Raw genomic sequence first — 22,062 nt, 5'->3', positions numbered from 1 at the left:
AAACAGCATCATGATTTCTAATGCCGGACACAATAATCTGCAAGGCAACAGAGCCAGTCTACTTCAAGGGAGAAAGTTTGGTGTCGGAAACACAAGAATGGCCCTGCATGGGTTACAGTCATGGTCGACACGAGGTCAGGTGCAGCAGCGTATCAAGTTGGGTTGGTGCAATGGTCCTAAACAAGTAAGTGGACCATATGAAAGCTGCAAACTCACAAACGGGCCAGGAGGGAAATATACCTGGCTCCTTGGAACAGTGGGAAATGCTACTGGAACCTTTGGATTCGCCCTCTCCTTCAAGTGTTAAAGGGACCTCTGAATCTGAGATGTCGCCACCTTGACACCTTTACTGCCTGAAAAAGAGAATGAAATTCTTCAGAGGCACTTTGGATTATTGACGCAAGTTATTGTGCAATAGACGCCACCCATATTCGAGGCAGATTTAGAGGAAGCTGACTTGGTGCAAAAATGCCTCAGGAAGAGCTACAAAAGAAAGAACAGCCTTCTGTCCTCTGACTCAAAGGGGGAGAGATGTAGTGATTTTAATGAGGTCAGCCAGGTGGACCTTACATAATATGATTTCTCTGACTGGAGCTGTTGATATATTCCAAACAGGGAGTCCCAGCTGACTGACAAAAACAGGTGCCAGACTTCCTGTCACTCTGAGTTGGATCAGTGTCAGGGACTTTCAACGTGTAACTAAAGGGTAACTTGGTAATGGGGTACCGGCCTTTGTGGAGTTATTTCAAAGGGGTAGCACAGTTAAGACAATGATGAGGAGCAAATACATCTCTCAGACAGTAGTAAATCTGTGGAATTCTTTACTGAAAAGTGGTGTTGAGGCTGGGTCGTTAAGTATACTCCAGGCTGAGGCAGACAGAGTTTTAATCAGCAAGTAAGGGAACCTAGGGTTAGTGGAAAGGCGGAAAAGTGCAGTTGAGACTATCAGATCAGCCATGATTTCATTGAGCAGACACAATGGACTGTTTGACCTACTTTGGCTCCACCATCTTATAGTCTAATGTTCTTACAAGAAAAAAATTGGATATGTTTACACCTAAAATGAAAAAAAAATACAGAGCAAGAGGAAAGAGCAAGCAACTAATTTAATGGTTTCTTTCTATGGCGTATGAAATTATACAATGCAAGTTCTTTGTTGTACTGCTGTTAACATTAGAGAACATAGGTTCAGTTGCCAGTATTAAAGTTCACAATCTCGACAGCATCTCCATGGAGATGAACAGGTTGAGTACACACATTTCAATGTTGTCAGAGGGAAAATAACAACAAGATTGGCAAGATTGCTTTCAACTATATCTTTGTGGGCATCTGCTGGTTGAATCATGTAATCATGACACACTATCTCTTAGTTCTTGTTGCTGGATCTCCTTCTGGAAAGTATTGGACAAAATGCAATGCGTCAATCTTTTAAAAAAAAACTACTCATGATACAAAATTGGTGGTTCACTAAATATGGGAAACTGCTTTGACTGCTTTAATGAATGCATTAAGACATTTATACTCCCAAGTGGATTCCTATAGTCAGGGTAGCCATGGGACACAATCTCATTAGCGCACAGGATGCAAGCTCAAGCCATCATGATGGAATACTGGTTAACAATCTCATTGTCTGGCCAGTTTGTCTCTCTGCCATTATCTTGCAGGATGCTGCTATTGCAAAATTGTTGCACTGCTTATCTAAATTACAATCATCACTGCATTTAAGAGTACTTTACTCTAAAATACTTCATAAAAATTTCAATGTGACCACGCAATGATCATTTATCAGATAAAAGTAAGACATCTGCTACATAGGGACTTGCACACCATTTGTGATGAGGTATTAAACGGGAGTTTTCTTTGTTCTTCCTTCCACTGGAGATACTAGAATACGTTTAAGGTAAGAATTGCAGTCTTCTAACTTTCTAGTATCGCACACAAGTGGATGCACTTCACATGAGTATCGATCACAGGTACCATGAGGCTGTGAGGCATATTGCAGCCTACCTTTTAAAAAAAGCTGCATTACATTTCTGCTCTGCAATGCTTCCATTACATGTTTTACTTATGTTTACTGGCAGAAAATTAGATGCAAGTCTTGCCTAGAAAACTCTAGAACTGCAGCACTAGCACCACCTTAGCAGGTAAATAATTCATAAATTTCCCACAAAATACTGAAAATGAATGTAATAATTAGTAAAGCATTTAGTATCATCTTACTCCAATTATCACTTGTGACACTCAGGTATCCAATAGATTCATCGGAAAAGATAGAGGAAAGGACAGGGTTAAGAAAGTGAACAATTCCAGCCTCATTGGATAGGCAATCAAGCAGTCAAAGGGGTATTTAGTTTAATCTGTTTTCCTGCGGGATCAGTGTTTCATTTTGTTCATCTGAATGCATGGAAAAACACTTTCTTGGCCAAGAAGCAGTGATTAGTTTAATATTTTGATGTTTGTACTTCACAGCTCCTGCTTACCCTGCTCTCTGTAAGTTATATGCTCAGATTCAGTCAAGGTAGCTGCCTGAATTAAGGGCCCCATATGGCCATTCCCTTGAGCTAATCCACTCAGCAAAATTCTTACAAGCACATAGGTTTCTTGATGCTTATCACTTGCATAATTGCAAAGAATTACAGTAGGAAAAATTATCTACCATCTCCCCTACACCAACAACTACATCAATTATGTTTGTACCTAAATTCTGAGATGACCATCTTACACCACCCGCATTAAGTCCTGACTAGATCCAGGAGCTAACCACTGTACAGACTGCCAACCGTCTATCTGCTGCCATTAAAATATTTGCTTAATTTTCACCCTGGAGTCACAGACAATAAACATGAAGCACTGAAATGAAACAAGAATCAAGATAAATGCAGTTGATTAAGTGGATGTTTCACAACCATTTTTTAAACTACATCCTTTAATTATAATACTATGAACAGAAGACATGTAACACAATTGACATGCCAGTCTGCTGGGACTCTGTTAGCAATGCTGCTGTACCGTAGCAACATGGGAAAACAGGGCAACTTTTCCAGAGAAAAGGAAAGCAACAGCATGATGCTGATGCATGAAACACAAATTTGATGCAGTGCAACATTTGCACATGGAAACAGAGGCAAATGGACAGTGCCACAAAAGGGCTTCCTAATCGTTTAGCATGCTGCCACAAAAATGCTATCTTCAGTAGGGGTGGAAGAAATAAACTCCTAAGAAATAGATTAACTATGCATTGCACTACTTCTGTGAAAGGGTTTTACTGCAAACTTCAGCTCTAGAAAACTGTAAATGTCCAAGTAATGTATGAATAATGTGAAGAAATTAAGTGGAAACGATCAAACATATGCCAACTGAAAATCTTCAAGCAAAGAAATTATTTATTATTCTAATTTTTAAAATGTGAACAATATAGATTTCAGAAGGGTTCCAGCCCAGATGGCCTCATTGATCAAGATACCAGTGATAAGACATGTTCCTATAATCTGTCTTATATAGTAGAATTCAACACATGCAAAAAAATGGATTGTGGAAACTTTCAGGCGCATCGAATTATAAGATCACATAGAACATAGAACATTACAGCGCAGTACAGGCCGTGTGGCCCTCAATGTTGCACCGACTTGTGGAAACAATCTGAAGCCTTTCTATCCTACAGTACACTATTTTCATCCATATGTCTATCCAGTGACCATTTAAATGCCCTGAAAGTCTAATACTGTTGCAGTCAGTGCTTTCCATTCTCCTATTACTCTGAATAAAGAAACTACCTCTGACATCTGTCTTATATCAATCATCCCTCAATTTAAAGCCATATCCCCTCAAGGAAAAAGGGTCTCACTGTCCACCCTATCTAACCCTCTGATTATTTTATATGTCTCAATTAAGTCACCTCTCAACCTTCTTCTCCCAAAAGAAAACAGCCTCAAGTTCTTCAGCCTTTCCTCATAAGACCTCCCCTTCATACCAGGCAACATCCTAATAAATCTCCTCTGAACCTTTTCCAAAGCTTCCACATCCTTCCTATAATACAGTGACCAGAACTGTATGCAATACTCCAGATTCGGTTGCACCTGAGTTTTGTGCAGCATGACCTCGTGACTCTGAAACTCAATCCCTCTACCAATAAAAGCTAACACACCGTATGCCTTCTTAACAATCCTATCAACCTGGGTAGCAACTTTCTGAGATCTATGTTCATGTACACCAAGATCTCTCTGCCCAAGATCCCTCTGCTCATCTACACTTCCAAGAATCTTACCATCAGTCCAGTACTCTTTATTCCTGTTGCTCCTTCTAAAGTGAATCACCTCACATATTTCCACATTAAACTCCATTTGCCATCTCTCAGCCCAGTTCTGTAACCTGCAACATCCTTCAGCACGATCCACAACTCCACCAACCTTAGTATCATCCGCAAATTTACTACCCTAACTTCTACACCTTCATATAGGTCATTTATAAAAATGACAAACAGCAGTGGCCCCAAAACAGATACTTGCGGTACACCACTAGTAACTGAACTCCAGGATGAACATTTCCCATCAACCACCACTACCCTCTGTCTTCTGATCCCCATGCCTCCGTATTTTTTGCAATAGCCTACCGTGGGGAACTTTCTTAGATGCCTTACTTAAATCCATATACACCATATCAACCGCTTTACCCTCATCCATCTATGTGGTCACCATCTCAAAGATCTGAATAAAATTTGAGAGGCACGACCTAACCTTCACAAAACTGTGTTGACTATCTCGAATCAACTTACTCCTTTCTAGATGATTATAAATCCTATCTCTTATAACCTTTCCCAATACTTTAGGAGAAAGTGAGGACTGCAGATGCTGGGGATGTGAGCTTAAAAATGTGTTGCTGGAAAAGCGCAGCAGATCAGGCAGCATCAAAGGAGAAGGAGAATCAACGTTTCGGGCATAAGCCCTTCTTCAGTAAATCCGCTGCACCCGATGTGGCCTCCTATACATTGCGGAGAACACCTCTGGGACACCCGCACCAACCAACCCAACCGCCCTGTGGCTGAACACTTTAACTCCCCCTCCCACTCCACCAAGGACATGCAGGTCCTTGGCCTCCTCCATTGCCAGACCATGGCAACGCAACGCCTGGAGGAAGAGCGACTCATCTTCTGCCTAGGAACCCTCCAACCACAAGGGATGAATACAGATTTCTCCAGCTTCCTCATTTCCCCTCCCCCCACCTTTTCTCAATCCCAACCCTCAGACTCAGCACCGCCTTCTTGATCTGCAATCTTCTTCCCGACCTCTCAGCCCCCACCCCCTCTCCGGCCTGTCACCCTCACCTTAACCTCCTTCTACCTATCGCATTCCCAACACCACTCCCCCAAGTCCCTCCTCCCTACCTTTTATCTTTTCCCAATACTTTACCCACAACAGAAATAAGGCTCACTGGTCTACAATTACCAGGGTTAGCTCTTCTCCCCTTCTTGAACAAGGGAACATTTGCTATCCTCCAGTCTTCTGGCACTATTACTTTAGACAGTGACGACACAGAGATCAAAGCCAAAGGCTCTGCAATCTCCTCCCTGACTTCCCAAAGTATCCTAGGATAAATCCCATCCAGCCCAGGGGAGTTATCTATTTTCACACTTTCCAGAATTGCTAAAAGCTCCTCCTCGTGAACCTCAATCCCATCTAGTCTAGTAGCCTGTATCACAGTATTCTCCCCAACAACATTGTCTTTTTACAGTGTGAATACTGTTGAAAAATATCCATTTAGTGCTTCCCCTATATCTTCGGACTCCACGCACAACTTCACACTACTATCCTTGATTGGCCCCATTCTTTCTCTAGACATTCTTTTACTCCTGACAGATTTATACAAAGCTTTAAGGGTTTCCTCGATCCCACCTGCCACTGACTTCTCATGCCCCTTCTAGCTCTCCTTAGCTCTCTTTTTCGGTCTTTCCTGTCTAAGTTGCAATTCTCAAGTGGCCTAAATGAGCCTTCATATCTCATCCTAACATAAGCCTTCTTCTTCCTCTTGACAAGAGATTCAAATTCTTTAGTAAACCATGGCTCTCTCGCTCAATCATTTCCCCCTGCCCGACAGGTATATACATGCAGTAGCTGTTCCTTGAATAAGCTCCACATTTCAATTATGCCCACACCCTGCAGTTTCCTTCCCCATCCTATTCATTCTAAACCTTGTCTAATCGCATCATAATTGCCTTTCCCCCAGCAATAACTCCTGGCCTGCGGTATATACCTATCCCTTTCCATTGCTAATGTATACATAACCAAATTGTGGTCACTATCACCAAAGTGTTCACCTACCTCCAAATCTAACGCCTAGCCAGGTTCAGTACCCAGTACCAAATTCAATGTGGCCTCCCCTCTTATTGGCTTGTCTACATACTGTGTCAGGAAGCCCTCCTGCACACATTGGACAAAAACTGATTCATCTAAAGTACTCAAACTATACTATTTTCAGTCAATATTTGGAAAGTTAAAGACCCCAATAACAACTACCCTGTTACTCTTGCTCCTATCCAGAATCATCTTTGCTATCCTTTCCTCTACATCTCTGGAACTATTCAGAGGCCTATAAAAAACTCCCAACAGGGTGACCTCTCCTTTCCTGTTTCTAAACTCAGCCCACACTAGCTTGGTAGATGAGTTCTCAAATGTCCTTTCTGCCACCACTGACCTTGACTAACGATGCCACACCTCCCCCTTGTTTATCATCTTCTCTATTCTTACTGAAACATCTAAATCTTGGAACTTGCAACAACCATTCCTGTTCCTGCTCTATCCATGTCTCTGAAATGGCCACAACATCAAAGTCCCAGGTACCAACCCATGCTGCAAGTTCACCCACCTTATCTTGGATGCTCCTGGTGTTGAAGCAGACACACCTCAAACCAGCTTCCTGCTTGTAGGTGAAATTTTGTGACCTTGAAATCTCATTTCTGACCTCACTGTTCTCAACCTCCTGGACACTGGAACGACAATTTAGGTTCCCACTCCCCTGCTGAATTAGTTTAAACTTTCCGAACAGCATTAGCAAATATCCCCCCCCAGGATATTGGTACCCCTCTGGTTCATGTGTATGGCATCCTGTTTGTAGAGGTCCCACCTACCCCAGAATGAGCCCCAATTTTCCAGGTTTCTGAAACCATCCCTCCTGCATCATCTCTGTCGCCACATGTTCAACTCCTCTCTCTCCATATTCCTCGCCTCACTAGCACATGGCACAGACAACAAACCAGAGATAATGACTCTGTTTGTTCTAGCACTAAGCCTCTGCCCTAGCTCCCTGAATTTCTACCTTAAATCCCCATCCTTTTTCCTGCCCATGTCATTGATGCCTGGTATGAAGGTGTGGGTGTACTGTACATTAAGAGAGTTAAAAGTTAGCAGATCTACCTGACAGCATCAAGTGTTCTGAATAAGATACAATGTAACATGTGGTCCAGCTAGGGTAGCTGGTTGCCTGGAGATAAAAACAGATTTGAATTAGGCCAATCAGTTTAAATTATACCCTAAAAAATACCAAATTCCAATCAAGTTTTAATTTAGCATATTAACAATCTTAAAAACCAATGACATAATCCAATGTTTTAGGGGTATAAGACTGGAGAAAATTGAACAGTTGGGAGGAGAACTGCCACTCCACCAGCATGTAGAGACTGCCCGAAACACATAGCTCTCTTAAAGGTACCTTGATTTATCAGTGACATGTGAAACAAAAATCCCAAAGAAGAAGAAAAGAAGACCAAGGGAAAGAAGATTTGAAATCTAGCTGATTTTGACATTTGAATTTTTTTCAGTAAATCTTAATTGGTGGTGGTGTTTGGGGGTGGGGGGGGGGGGGGCAGTTATCGGACTAGTATTATAGAAGTGAAAGTAAAGGATAGGTTAGAGGAAGGAGGTGTAAATAGTTAATTATTCTCTGCTATACTTTAAGAAATAAAGTTGTTACCCTTACTTTAATTAGTTCTTGGCCTCTTGAATGTTCACAGATTACTACATAGGATAAATCTTTTCTGTGTTGCTGGTTTAAACTAAGCAGGAGGGTTTACCCTGTATCATAACAGTGCCTATGTGGACCATGACTTGGGGCTGTCCCCCTCCACCTCCCCTCTCAAGGACCCTGAAAACACAATCCAAGACATCACGAAACCTGGTACCTGGGAGGCAACACACCAACTGTGAGCTTCTCTCATTTCCACAGAACCTCCTACTTGTCCCCCTAACTATGGAGTCACCAATGCTCATCTGCCCCCTTCCTTTCTGAGCAACAGGGACAGACTCTGTGCCAGAGACCTGTACCCCATTGCCCACCCCTGGTACTAGATTAGGCCATTGAGTACTTTTAAGACTGTCTCGTTATTAAATTAAATCCTAGACTGACCAAAACCCCAAATCCATTGAGTTACCTTTGTTCCATTTTCTTGGTGCTGTCTTGTAACAAGAATCTATCTGACTGAATCTTGAAAAGTCCAACTATCCTAGCACTCAGAATTATTCTGAGATTCAGTTTTCTATTAACATTACTGTGAAAAAGTATTTTTTGATTTCAATCATAAGACTTAGTGAGCCTGTGGAGTGCTCTGCCACAAAAAGTGGTTGAGGCCAAAACATTGAATATTTCTGGAAGAATTGAAATATAATTCTTAGAGTCAGAGGAATCAAAGGAATGGGGAGAAAATGGGAACAGGGCTCTGACTTGGATAATCAGCTATGATCATATCAAATGATAGAGCAGGCTCAAAGGGTCAAATAGCCCATTCCTGCTCCTATTTTCTATGTTTCTAAACGCAAACTGATCATTTTTTTCTGGTGAAACAGTGCTGTACCATTAGACCAATATGGCCTTCCTCAGGTGTAGTGCCAGAACTGAATACACTTTCTGGAAAGAATCTGACAAAGACTTTGCACATCTGAAGGATTGCTTCAAATACTTTTGAATTACATTCTCCTTGAGGTAAAGTTCAATATTCCTTGAGGATACCTGATGACTTTTTGTACCTATTAGCTTTCAGTGTTTTTTTGTAGATGGACTTCAAATTCCCTTTGCTCACTCATAGATCCTCATCAAAAAAAATATCCATTACGCACATCCTCACATTTCCCCACACTGGATGCAATCTCCTACAAGTCCTGCACTTTTTTGATGGTCTCTCCAATTAATCGATTTCACTTGGACATGCTCCCAGTAAAGGCTCTGAAATGTATTCGCTGCCTTCTCAAATCAACATTTGCTATTTGGTTGGTTACAAGTCAGAGACTCTCATGAGTCAGCAGGAATCCTTGATCTCTTCAACGATGCATTGAAGACATCTCTGAAGTATTTGGGCTGTCCTCTTGGGAGTCTCTTAAATTCAAAGTTTGTGAGAAGATTTGTAGCTTGGGTGCTCGTTGTTGTGGTTCTGTTCGCCGAGCTGGGAGTTTTTGTTGCAAACGTTTCGTCCCCTTTCTAGGTGACATCTTCAGTGCTTGGGAGCCTCCTGTGAAGCGCTTCTGTGCTGATTCCTCCGGCATTGGTTTTGCTCATGCTGGGTATCGGGTCACCAGGACAAAGGACCCGATACCCAGCATGAGCAAAACCAACGTAGTGTACAAAATCCCATGCAAGGACTGCACAAAACACTACATAGGACAAACAGGAAGACAGCTAACAACCCGCATCCATGAACACCAACTAGCCACGAAACGACACGACCAGCTATGCCTAGTAGCCATACACTCAGATGACAAACAACACGAATTCGATTGAGACAACACCACTATTATAGGGCAGGCCAAACAGAGAACAGCCAGGGAATTCCTAGAGGCATGGCACTCATCCACAAATTCCATCAACAGACACATCGACCTAAACCCTATATATCGGCCACTGCAGCGGACAGCAACTGACAACCGGAAGCGGCAGATTCAAACCAGTATAAATGCTGGAGGAATCAGCACAGAAGCGCTTCACAGGAGGCTCCCAAGCACTGAAGATGTCACCTAGAAAGGGGACGAAACGTTTGCAACAAAAATTCCCAGCTCGGCGAATAGAACCACAACAGTCTCTTAAATTCTGAGTAGAACAACTGCTTCAGGAGTCTGTGTCAGACAAATGAACATGTCCAGCCCAACAGAACTGGTTTTGAATGATCATGCTGGGTATATTGGTTTGGAAGAAGACACTGTTGTCAGAATGTTAAAGATACACTCAATCTACTACTAGCCTGCTGCAGTTTCTGTGTGTGCTATTTACAAGATGCACTGCAGCAATTCACCAAGAATTCTTCAACTGTACTGCCCAACTCACTTCTTATCATCCAGGCTAAGGATTAGAACATCACCACCTTCAAGCTCCCCACTGAGTCTCACACCATCCCAACTTGGAAATATGTCACCATTCCATCATGTTTTCTAAGTAAAATTACTGGAATTCTCACCTTAACAGCACTGCTGGATAGAACCTTCACTCGATGGATGACAGCACATCAGGAAAGTAGCTCACCACCACCCTCTTGAGGGCAGTTAAGAATGGGTATTAAAAGCTGGCCTTATTTTAAACAAGCTGAATAAAATAAAAGCTGAGAACCGAGTACAGATTCAACTTGTTATATTTTGCCATATCATTTACTCTGTCTCCAGTGTCTTAATCAATTACAGACTGATATTGCAAAATTAACTCCAATTTCTTGTACTCATTTTCCACTAATATTTTCAAGACTGAAATTCAAGATAGAGAAAATCCACGTCGAAAACACATAACTATCAAACTAGCAATCTCCTCAAAAAATTCAACTCTGTTAGTTAAAATACTGCTTACCTCTAACAATTGCATAGATTTATGTTGACTCCTTAATATAAAACAAGGAACTGTGGATGCTGACATTCGCTGGAACATTGCAGCAGGCCTATGACAGAAAAATTGGTGTGGGAACACTGTGATATGTTGGAGTGGCAGGCAATTGAAAGCTTGGGGTCATTTTTTGCAGACAAAATATCAGAGTTCTGCAAGGCGGTGAACCACTCTGCATTTCATGTCTCAATATAGAGGAGACCACACTGTGAATAATGAATACTTTACTGATGGCATCTTTCCACGTAACTGCATGTTTACTTCCTCCCAGCTCACCATCCAAGGTCCCAGTCATACCTTCCAGGTGAAGCAACAATTTACCTGTACTTCATTCAATCTAGCCTGTAGTGTTCTAGTTAGCTTCAGCACAAGCTTGAAGAACAACATTCTCACTTGGGGTCCCTGTAGCCTCGAAGACTCAACATTGAGTATAAAAACTTTAGAGCCTAACTCTATTCTTCTATGTTTTTCACCCACCTCGCATTCAGTTTTGTTATGACATGGGCTGTTTTTTTCACTCAGAGTCACTCAGTCTCACCTAGTCCTAGGCATTTTATCACACTATATGGGTTGCTTTTAGTATAGCTCACCCATTCCCTCCCATTCTTATTTCTAATGATCTTATTCAGTTTTTCTTCTCTCCTAGCCTGCTATTCATAATCTCCTTGTTTACCTACCCTTTTCACACCTCTCTTTCTCTGGAATCCATCTTCACTTAGCTGCATACCTCTCCCCAAATCGCTCCCCCACGCCCGCCCCACCCCCCCCCCATCCCCATTTCACTCTTAGCATAAATACCAAATTTTCCAATCTGCTAACAGTTCTGATGAAGAGTCACCACATTCAAAATGTTAACTCTGTTTTCTTCCAACAGAACTATACCTGCTGAGTTTCACCAACAATGACTGTTTTTGTTACATTGACTCCTTGATCAGCTCCTAATCAGCTCTCTGACCAGTAATCAGTCGTTCTGTCTCTGATAACAGATTATAGTAACTATGTCACAATAGGAAAGATGTTGTGAAACTGTACATGTCTATGACTTTATTTACAAAGATGTTGCCCAGATTGGAGTGTTTGAGCTACAGAGAGAGGCTGAATAGGCTGGGGCTATTTTCCCTCGAGCGCCGGAGGCAGAGGGGTGACCTTATGGAAGTTTATAAAATTATGAAGGGCATGGATAGGATGAATTGTCAGGGACTTTTTCCCAGGTTAGGGAAGTCCAAAACCAGGGAGTATTGGTTAAAAGTGAAAGGGGAAGGATTTAAAAGGGACCTATGGGGTAGCTTTTTCATGCACAGGGTGGTGCATGTATGGAATAAACTGCTCGAGGAGGTGGTAAGACTGGCACAATTACATTTAAACTTCAGCTGAATGGGTACATAAATAGAAAGGATTATTAGAGAGATATAGGCCAAATGCTGGCAAATGGGACTAGATTAACTTAGGTTATCTGGTCAGCATGAAAGAGTTAGACCGAAGAGTCTGTTTCCATGTTGCACACCTCTATGACTTTATGATATTAACTTGGTGTGGCAGCAATGGCCTAGTCATTGCTAGGCTATTAATCCAGAAGCTTAGCTAATGTTGTGGGGATCTGGGTTGGAATTCTACCATGGCAGATTGTGAAATTTGAATTCAAGAGAAAGAACCTGGAATTATGGGTCTGATACAATACAAAACAATGCAGCTTATGCCAATTTCGAGTCCTTATTTATTTGTTCGCCTCATTCATTTGCCTTTCAAGATATGCCTTAAACGTTGCTAACATACCTGCTTCCATCTCCTCCAATGGCAGTGCATTCCAGGCACGAACTATCCTCTGTGTGAAAAATTTTCCCCACATTTCTCCCATTACTTTAGCCCCCTCACCTTGAACCTGTGCCCACTTTTAGTTGACCTTTCCAGCCTGGGAAAAAGCCTCTGACTATCCACCATATCTATGCCTCTCATAATTTAAAATCATCTCTGAGATTGGTGCTTCACACACACACACCGCCACATTCCTGATGAAGGGCTTATGCCTGAAACATTGACTCTCCTGCTCCTCAGATGCTACCTGACCTGCTGTGCTTTTGCAGCTCCATACTTTTCAACATCTAAGTAATTGCTCCCCATCAAAACCCCTGGCTTTGACCCCAGTCAATATGGGAGAAGTTAAATTCACCTACCACAACAATCCTGTTATTTTCACATCTTTCCAGAATCGGACTACATACCTCTTCCTTTATCTCCCACTAGCAGCTGGAAGGTCTATAGTACAGTCACAATACTGTGGCTGCTCCGGTTTCCTCCCACAGTCACAAAGATGTGCGGGTCAGGTGAATTGGCCATGCTAAATTGCCCGCAGTGTTAGATATGGGGTAAATGTAGGGGTATGGGTGGGTTGCGCCTCGGCGGGTTGGTGTGGACTTGTTGGGCCGAAGGGCCTGTTTCCACACTGTAAGTAATCTAATCTAATCTAATCACCCCTCAGCATCCATCTTTCCAGTGAAAGCAATCCAGGTTTACTTATCCTCATTAGTAAAACCCTCCAGATAAGTCTGAGTGAGAGGAGGTGTAGTCCAGGTAGCTGTGGGACTCAATGGGTTTAAAGTAGATGTCTGTGTTGAGTCCACGCCAGAGATGGAAGCAGAGAGGTTCAGGAAGAGGAGGGAGGTGTTCGAGATGATCCAAGTGAACTTAAGGTCAGGGTGGAAGGTGGTCGTGTCGCTGATGAACTGTTCAACCTCCTCGTGGGAGCACGAGATGGTGCCGATACATTCATCAATTTCCTGAAACATAAACCTGCCAATCCTGTCCCTCTTTCAACCATGACTCTGTGATAGTAATAACATCATAATTCTTGCATTAATCCGAGCTCTAAGTTCATCTGTCTTACCTTTATACTTTTTGCATTGAAGCAAATACTGCCCAAGCCTCCAGTTCCTTTGGGCTCAGCAACCTCTCCCTTCCTCTTCTCTATATTTGTCTTAGATTCAAGCTCTTCCCCAATCTCTATACTTATTGGCCCGCTGTTCTGGTTCCCATCCCACCTACCAGACTAGCTTCGATCCTCCCAAATGGCACAACCAAACCTCCGTGCCAGGATATTGGTGCCCCTCCAATTTAGGTGCAACCTGTCCTTCTCAAACAGGTCCTACCTTCAATGAGAGACATCCCAATGATCCACATAGCTGAAGCCCTCGCCGGCACGCCAGCTCTTTAGCCTCGTATTCAATTACATTATATCCCTATTCCATGCCTCAGTAGCATGGGGACTTATACTAAGATTACTGCCCTAGAGGTCCTGCTTTTAGTTCACTAACTTTCCTAAATTGTCATTGTAGGACCTTGTCTCTCGTCATTCCTGTGTCAATAGTGCCAATATTGACAATGACTTTACTTTCCCATTTCAGGAGGCCATGTACCTGCTCAGAAACATTTGCGACCTTGGTATTAGGGAGGCAACATACCATCCTGGAGTCTGTCTTGCAGCCACAGAAGTGCCTATCTGACCATGAAACACTACTGATTGTTGGTTCACCATGTCCTTTAAGAATTCTGGATCGAGCCTACATGTGACTCCAAATTCACAGCAACGTGGTAATTATTAACTGCCTTCATGGACAATTAGGAATGGACAATAAAGGATGGCCTAGCTAGAGGTGCCCAGATCCCGTGAGTGAATTTTTTAGAGTTTAAAGAGAGTTTAAGGGTTACTGCAAATTATTTCTGCCATAAGTGCTGTTGGATGCGAATCTTATCAGATCGAATGGATCAGTTGGAGAGACAGTTAGAAGCAATGAGGAATTTGCAACAGCAACAGTATGTGATGGATGGCAGTTATAGGAAGGGGGGAAGTCTCAGTTACAGTCACATAGATGGGTTAACCCCAGGAAAGGTTAGAGAGGTAGGCAGCTAGCGCGGGAGTCTTTTGTGGATATACCCATTTCAAACAGGTATGCTGTTTTGGAAAATGTAGGGGGTGATGGATTCTCATGGGAATGTAGCACGAACAGCCAAGTTTCTGGTATTGAGGGGTACGTCGGCTTCCAAGAGATCAACTGTGTTAGGGGATTCTCTAGTCCGATGTACAGACAAACATTTCTGTGGCAAGCAACAAAAAAGCAGAATGATGTGTTGCTTCCCTGGTGCCAGGATCAAGGATGTCTCAGAGAGGGTGAGGATGTTCTCACAGGGGAGAGGGGCCAGCAGAAGGTCATTGTCCACATTGGAACCAACGACATAGGAAGGGAAAAGGTTGAGATTCTGAAGGGAAAATACAGAGAGTTAGGCAAGAATTTAAAAAGGAGGTCACAGAGTCATAGAGTCATAAATATCTGGATTGCCCCCTGTGCTATGAGCTACTGAGAGCAGGAATAGGAGGGTAGAGCAGATGAATGCATGGCTGAGGAGCTGGTGTATGGGAGAAGGATTCACATTTTTGGATCATTGGAAACTCTTTTGGGGTAGAAGTGACCTGTACAAGAAGGATGGATTGCACCTGAATTGGAAGGGGACTAATATACTGGCAGGGAAATTGCTAGAACTGCTTGGGAGGGTTTAAACTAGTAAGGTGGGGGACAGTGGGACCCAGGGAGACAGTGAGGAAAGAGATCGATCTAAGCTGAGAACAGAAGTGAGTCAAACAGTCAGGGCAGGCAGGAACAAGGTAGGACTAATAAATTAAACTGTATTTATTTCAATACAAGGGGCCTAACAGGGAAGACAGATGAACTCAGGGCATGGTTAGGAACGTGGGACTGGAATATCATAGCAATTACAGAAACATGGCTCAGGGATGGGCAGGACTGGCAGCTTAGTGTTCCAGGATACAAATGCTACAGGAAGGATAGAAAGGGAGGCAAGAGAGGAGGGGGAGTGGCATTTTTGATAAGGGATAGCATTACAGCTGTGCTGAGGGAGGATATTCCCGGAAATACATCCAGGGAAGTTATTTGGATGGAACTGAGAAATAACAAAGGGATGATCATCCTATTGGGATTGTATTATAGACCCCCTAATAGTCAGAGGGAAATTGAGAAACAAATTTGTAAGATCTCAGCTATCTGTAAGAATAATAGCGTGGTTATGGGAGGGAATTTTAACTTTCCAAACATCAACTGGGACTGCCATAGTGTTACGGGTTTAGATGGAGCGGAATTTGTTAAGTGTGTACAAGACAATTTTCTGAGTCAGTATGTGGATGTACCTACTAGAGAAGGTGCAAATCTTGACCTACTCTTGGGAAATAAAGCAGGACGGATGACTGAGGTGTCAGTGGGGGAGCACTGTGGGACCAGCGATCATCATTCTATTAGATTTAAAATAGTGATGGAAAAGGATTGACTAGATCTAAAAGTTGAAGTTCTAAATTGGAGAAAGGCCAATTTTGTCAGTATTAGGCAAAAACTTTCGACAGTTGAACATCCTCACCCTCTTTGAGACATCCTTGATCCAACATGCCATTCTGCTTTTTTGCTGCTGGCCACAGGAATGTCTGTCCGTACCTCGGACTAGAGAATCCCCTAAATCAGTTGATCTCTTGGAACCCAACATACCCCTCAATACCAGAAACTTGGTTGTTCGTGCTACATTTGCAGCATGATGTTTGCAGGTAAAGGGACGGCTGGAAAATGGGAAGCCTTCAGAAATTAGATAATGAGAATCCAGAGAAAGTATATTCCTGTCAAGGTGAAAGGAAAGGCTGGTAGGCATAGGGAATGCTGGATGACTAAAGAAATTGAGGGTTTTGTTAAGAAAAAGAAGGAAGCATATGTCAGGTATAGACAGGATAGATCGAGTGAATCCTTAGAAGAGTTTACAGGAAGTAGGAGTATACTTAAGAGGGGAATCCAGAGGGCAAAAAGGGGACATGAGATAGCTTTGGCAAATAGAATTCAGGAGAATCCAAAGGGTTTTAACAAATATATTAAGGACAAAAGGGTAACTAGGAAAAGAGTAGGGCCTCTCAAAAATCAGCAAGGCGACCTTTGTGTGGAGCCACAGAAAATGAGGGAGATAGTAAACAAGTATTTTGCATCAGTATTTACTGTGGCAAAGGACATGTAAGATATAGAATGTAGGGAAATAGATGGTGACAGCTTGCAATATGTCCAAATTACAGAGGAGGAAGTGCTGAATGTCTTGAAATGGGTAAAGGTGGATAAATCCCCAGGATTCTGGGTAATCCAAGAGGGAGGACGGGAAAAATTTCTGGCTGTAAGAGCTGCTCCTTTCTTTGAGGTATTTTAGGTGTTGGAGGTGATTTCCTCGAATTCCAGGAGCAGCAATTACTGTTTTATATGCTGTTGCATTGTTTTGGAACTTTGGAAAAAAAAGTCCAAACAACAGCAGTTTTAAAAGGGAGAAGAGCAGACAAAGGAAGCACATGGTGAGGACAGTGCAGGAGAGAGAGAGAGAGATAGAAAATCTACACAGTTACCGCCTTTGCTGTTTGAATTCATGTATCGCTGGACATTGAAGTGCATCTGGGAAAATTAACAAACAGTGAAATTCACAACTAATCTTGGAGGAACTGTTGGGCAAAGTTCACAGCACAGAATCAGATAAGTTAATTGTTGTTTTAAGTCTGTCCAAGAGAAAGGCTGCAGTAGTGAGTATAGTGGATTCTTTCTTGATTATATGTTTTTGGAGGTAAGTCTCTTGATTAAACTTAAAATAAAAGCCATAGCTATTAATTTAACCTGGGGCAGTGTTTTGTAGAGGAATAAGACGGTGTTATTTTCTGGGTCTGTAGATTGTGAAAGAGCAAAAATAGCCTTTGCAGTGATATGTACTTCTTGTCAGATGTGGGAGTTTAAACAGAGTTTAAGGGCTACTGCGGATTATATCTGCCATAAATGTTGTTGGATGAAAATCTTATCAAAACGAGTGGATCGGTTGGAGAGACAAATAAAAGCGATGAGGAATTTGCAACAGCAACAGTATGTGATGGATGGCAGTTATAGAAAGGGGGGGAAGTCTCAGATACAGTCACATAGATGGGTTAACTCCAGGAAGGGTAAGAGAGGTAGGCAGCAAGAGCAGGAGTCTTTTGTGGATATACCCATTTCAAACAGGTATGCTGTTTTGGAAAATGTAGGGGGTGATGGATTCTCAGGGAAACGTAGCACAAACAGCCAAGTTTCTGGTATTGAGACTGGTTCTAATGCAACGAGGGGTACATCGGCTTCCAAGAGATCAATTGTGTTTGGGGATTCTGTAGTCAGAGGTACAGACAGATGTTTTTGTGGCCAGCAGAGAAAAAGCAGAATGGTGTGTTGTTTCCCTGGTGCCAGGATCAAGGATGTCTCAGATAGGGTGCAGAATGTTCTCATGAGGGAGAGGAGCCAGCAGGAGGTCATTGTCCACATTGGAACCAACAACATTGGAAGGGAAAAGGTTGAGACTCTGAACGGAGATTACAGAGAGTTCGGTAGAAATTTAAAAAGGAGGTTCTCAAGGGTAGTAATATCTGGATTACTCCCAGTGCTACGAGCTAGTGAGGGCAGGAATAGGAGGATAGAGTAGATGAATGCATGGCTGAGGAGCTGATGTATGGGAGAAGGATTCACATTTTTGGATCATTGGAAACTCTTTTGGGGTAGAAGTGGCCCGTACAAGAGGGACGGATTGCACCTAAATTGGAAGGGTACTAATATACTGGCAGGGAAATTTGCCAGAACTGCTTGGGAGGATTTAAACTAGTAAGGTGGGGGAGTGGGACCCAGGTAGATAGTGAGGAAAGACATAGATCTGAGACAGGTACAGCTGAGAACAGAAGTAAGTCAAACAGTCAGGGCAGGCAGGAACAAGGTAGGACTAATAAATTAAACTGCATTTATTTCAATACAAGGGGCCTAACAGGGAAGGCAGATGAGCTCAGGGTATGGTTAGGAACATGGGACTGGGATATCATAGCAATTACAGAAACATGGCTCAGGGATGAGCTGGACTGGCACCTTAATGTTCTAGGATACAATGCTATAGGAAGGATAGAAAGGGAGGCAAAAGAGGAGGGGGAGTGGCATTTTTGATAAGGGATAGCATTACAGCTGTGCTAAGGGAGGATATTCCCAGAAATACATCCAGGGAAGTTATTTGGATGGAACTGAGAAATAAGAAAGGGATGATCACCTGATTGGGATTGTATTATAGACCCTCCCAATAGTCAGAGGGAAATTGAGAAACAAACTTGGAAGGAGATCTCAGCTATCTGTAAGAATAATAGGGTAGTTATGGTAGGGGATTTTAACTTTCCAAACATCAACTGGGACTGCCATAGTGTTAAAGGTTTAGATGGAGAGGAATTTCTTAAGTGTGTACAAGACAATTTTCTGATTCAGTATGTGGATGTACCTATCAGAGAAGGTACAAATCTTGACCTACTCTTGGGAAATAAAGCAGGACGGATGACTGAGGTGTCATTGGGGGAGCACTTTGGGGCCAGTAACCATCATTCTATTAGATTTAAAATAGTGATGGAAAAGGATTGACTAGATCTAAAAGTTGAAGTTCTAAATTGGAGAAAGGCCAATTTAGACGGTATTAGGCAAGAACTTTCAAAAGCTGATTGGAGGCAGATGTTCGCAGATAAAGGGACGGCTGGAAAATGGGAAGCCTTCAAAAATGAGATAACAAGAATCCAGAGAAAGTATATTTCTGTCAGGGTGAAAGGGAAGGCTGGTAGTTATAGGGAATGCTGGATGACTAAAGAAATTGAGGGTTTGGTTAAGAAAAAGAAGGAAGCTTATGTCAGTTACAGTCAGGATAGATTGAGTGAACCCTTAGAAGAGTATAAAGAAAGTAGGAGTATACTTAAGAGGGAAATCAGGAGGGCAAAACAGGGACATGAGATAGCTTTGGCAAACAGAATTAAGGAGAATCCAAAGGGATTTTACAAATATATTAAGGACAAAAGGCTAACTAGGGAGAGAATAGGGCCCCTCAAATATGAGCAAGGTGGCCTTTGTGTGGAGCCACAGAAAATGGGGGAGATACTAAATTTATATTTTGCATCAGTATTAACTGTGGAAAAGGATATAGAAGATATAGACTATAGGGAAATAGATGGTGACATTTTGCAAAATGCCCAGATTATAGAGGAGGAAGTGCTGGATGTCTTGAAATGGTTAAAGGCAGATAAATCCCCAGGACCTGATCAGGTTTACCTGAGAACTCTGTGGGAAGCTCGAGAAGTGATTGCTGGGCCTCTTGTTGAGATATTTGTATCATCGATAGTCACAGGTGAGGTGCCAGAAGACTGGAGGTTGGCAAACGTGGTGCCACTGTTTAAGAAGGGTGGTAAGAACAAGCCAGGGAACTATAGACCGGTGAGCCTGACCTCGGTGGTGGGCAAGTTGTTGGGGGAATCCTGAGGGACAGGATGTACATGTATTTGGAAAGGAATCCCCTTTGGATTCTCCTGAAGAAGGGCTTATGCCCGAAACGTTGATTCTCCTGTTCCTTGGATGCTGCCTGACCTGCTGTGCTTTTCCAGCAACACATTTTCAGCTCTGATCTCCAGTATCTGCAGTCCTCACTTTCTCCATGTATTTGGAAAGGCAAGGACTGATTAGGGATAGTCAACATGGCTTTGTGCATGGGAAATCATGTCTCACAAACTTGATTGAGTTTTTTGAAGAAGTAACAAAGAAGATTGATGAGGGCAGAGCAGTAGATATGATCTACATGGACTTCAGTAAGGCGTTCGACAAGGTTCCCCATGGGAGACTGATTAGCAAGGTTAGATCTCATGGAATACAGGGAGAACTAGCCATTTGGATACAGAACTGACTCAGAGTTAGAAGACATAGGGTGGTGGTGGAGGGTTGTTTTTCAGACTGGAGGCCTGTGACCAGTGGAGTGCCACAAGGATCGGTGCTGGGTCCTCTACTTTTTGTCATTTCCATAAATGATTTGGATGCGAGCATAAGAGGTACAGTTAGTAAGTTTGCAGATGACACCAAAATTGGAGGTGTAGTGGACAGCGAAGAGGGTTACCTCAGATTACAACAGGATCTTGACCAGATGGGCCAATGGGCTGAGAAGTGGCAGATGGAGTTTAATTCAGATAAATGCGAGGTGCTGCATTTTGGGAAAGCAAATCTTAGCAGGACTTATACACTTAATGGTAAGGTTCTAGGGAGTGTTGCTGAACAAAGGGACCTTGGAGTGTAAGTTCATCGCTCTTTGAAAGTGGAGTCGCAAGTAGATACGATAGTGAAGAAGGCGTTTGGTATACTTTCTTTTATTGGTCAGAGTACTGAGTACAGAGGTTGGGAGGTCATGTTGCGGCTGTACAGGATATTGGTTAGGCCACTGTTGGAATATTGAGTGCAATTCTGGTCTAGATTGGGTTGGGATATCTGGTCGGCATGGACGGGTTGGACCAAGGGTTCTGTTTCCATGCTGTACATCTCAATGACTCTATGACTCTAAGTGTGTAATTATCTAGCTACAGTGACCTTAACAGAAATAAAAGTCATAAATGCCAATTTGTTACCACCTGTTTTAAACTGTAGGACAAACCAAAGATCCAAGTGGTTTTGCCATCAGGACTCCTTTATCATTCCTGATTTCTACTACTTTTATGGCGGCATAGTGGCTCAGTGGCTAGCACGGCTGCCTCACAGCATCAGGGTCCCTGGTTTGATTCCAACTCAGGCGACTGTCTGTGTGGAGCTTGCACATTCTCCCTGTACCTGTGAGGGTTTCCTCTGGTGTTCCAGTTTCCTCCCACAGTCCAAAGATGTGTAGGTCAGGTGAACTGGCCATGCTAAATTGTTCATAGTGTTAGGTGTGTTCGTCAGAGGAAAATCAGACTGGGTGGGTTACTTTTCGGAGGGTTGGTGTGGACTTGTTGGGCCGAAGGACCTGTTTTCACACTGTAGGGAATCTAAACTAATTTGGTGTTTAAAATGCAAGTTGAGTTGTGTTGGGATTCTTACAGATCGTGTTTTGGGAAATATACTGAAACATGAAGGGAGGCAGAATTGAATGTCAACTGGCACAATTATTAACTCTGGATATTTCAGCTGTGTATGTTATTCCAGTTCCTTCACGGTCCAATTCAATGAATCTTCCAAGCCATTAAATCCCAAAATGACATAAACAGAAAATTATATAAAGAATTCAGAATATCAAACAAATCAAAGGAACAAAGGGATGTCAAATTTGGCCCTGCTTACTTTTAGCTGGCTGATTTCTAAATGACCTTTCTTCCTTCCCTTTTCT

At 42.6% G+C, this 22,062-nt stretch overlaps 1 protein-coding gene and 1 long non-coding RNA gene across 3 annotated transcripts in view; one reads left to right on the top strand and one right to left on the bottom strand.

Moving 5' to 3' along the window:
- Window positions 1-22,062, bottom strand: part of bcas3 (BCAS3 microtubule associated cell migration factor) — a 1,146,863-nt gene that overhangs the window by 757,218 nt on the left and 367,583 nt on the right. The window lies entirely within an intron of this gene.
- The window catches only part of LOC132830357 (uncharacterized), a 29,580-nt gene continuing 9,331 nt past the window's right edge, over window positions 1,814-22,062 (top strand). Inside the window, exons 1-2 of the long non-coding RNA XR_009646362.1 lie at window positions 1,814-1,900; window positions 14,241-14,427. This is a non-coding gene — a long non-coding RNA (uncharacterized LOC132830357). The remainder of the gene's footprint in view (window positions 1,901-14,240; window positions 14,428-22,062) is intronic.

This window comes from Hemiscyllium ocellatum, chromosome 31 (assembly GCF_020745735.1).
Source record: "Hemiscyllium ocellatum isolate sHemOce1 chromosome 31, sHemOce1.pat.X.cur, whole genome shotgun sequence".
Taxonomy (NCBI): Eukaryota; Metazoa; Chordata; class Chondrichthyes; order Orectolobiformes; family Hemiscylliidae; genus Hemiscyllium; species Hemiscyllium ocellatum.
The sequence above is the reverse complement of the archived record's forward strand: the minus strand, read 5'-3'. Positions and strand labels throughout refer to the sequence as shown.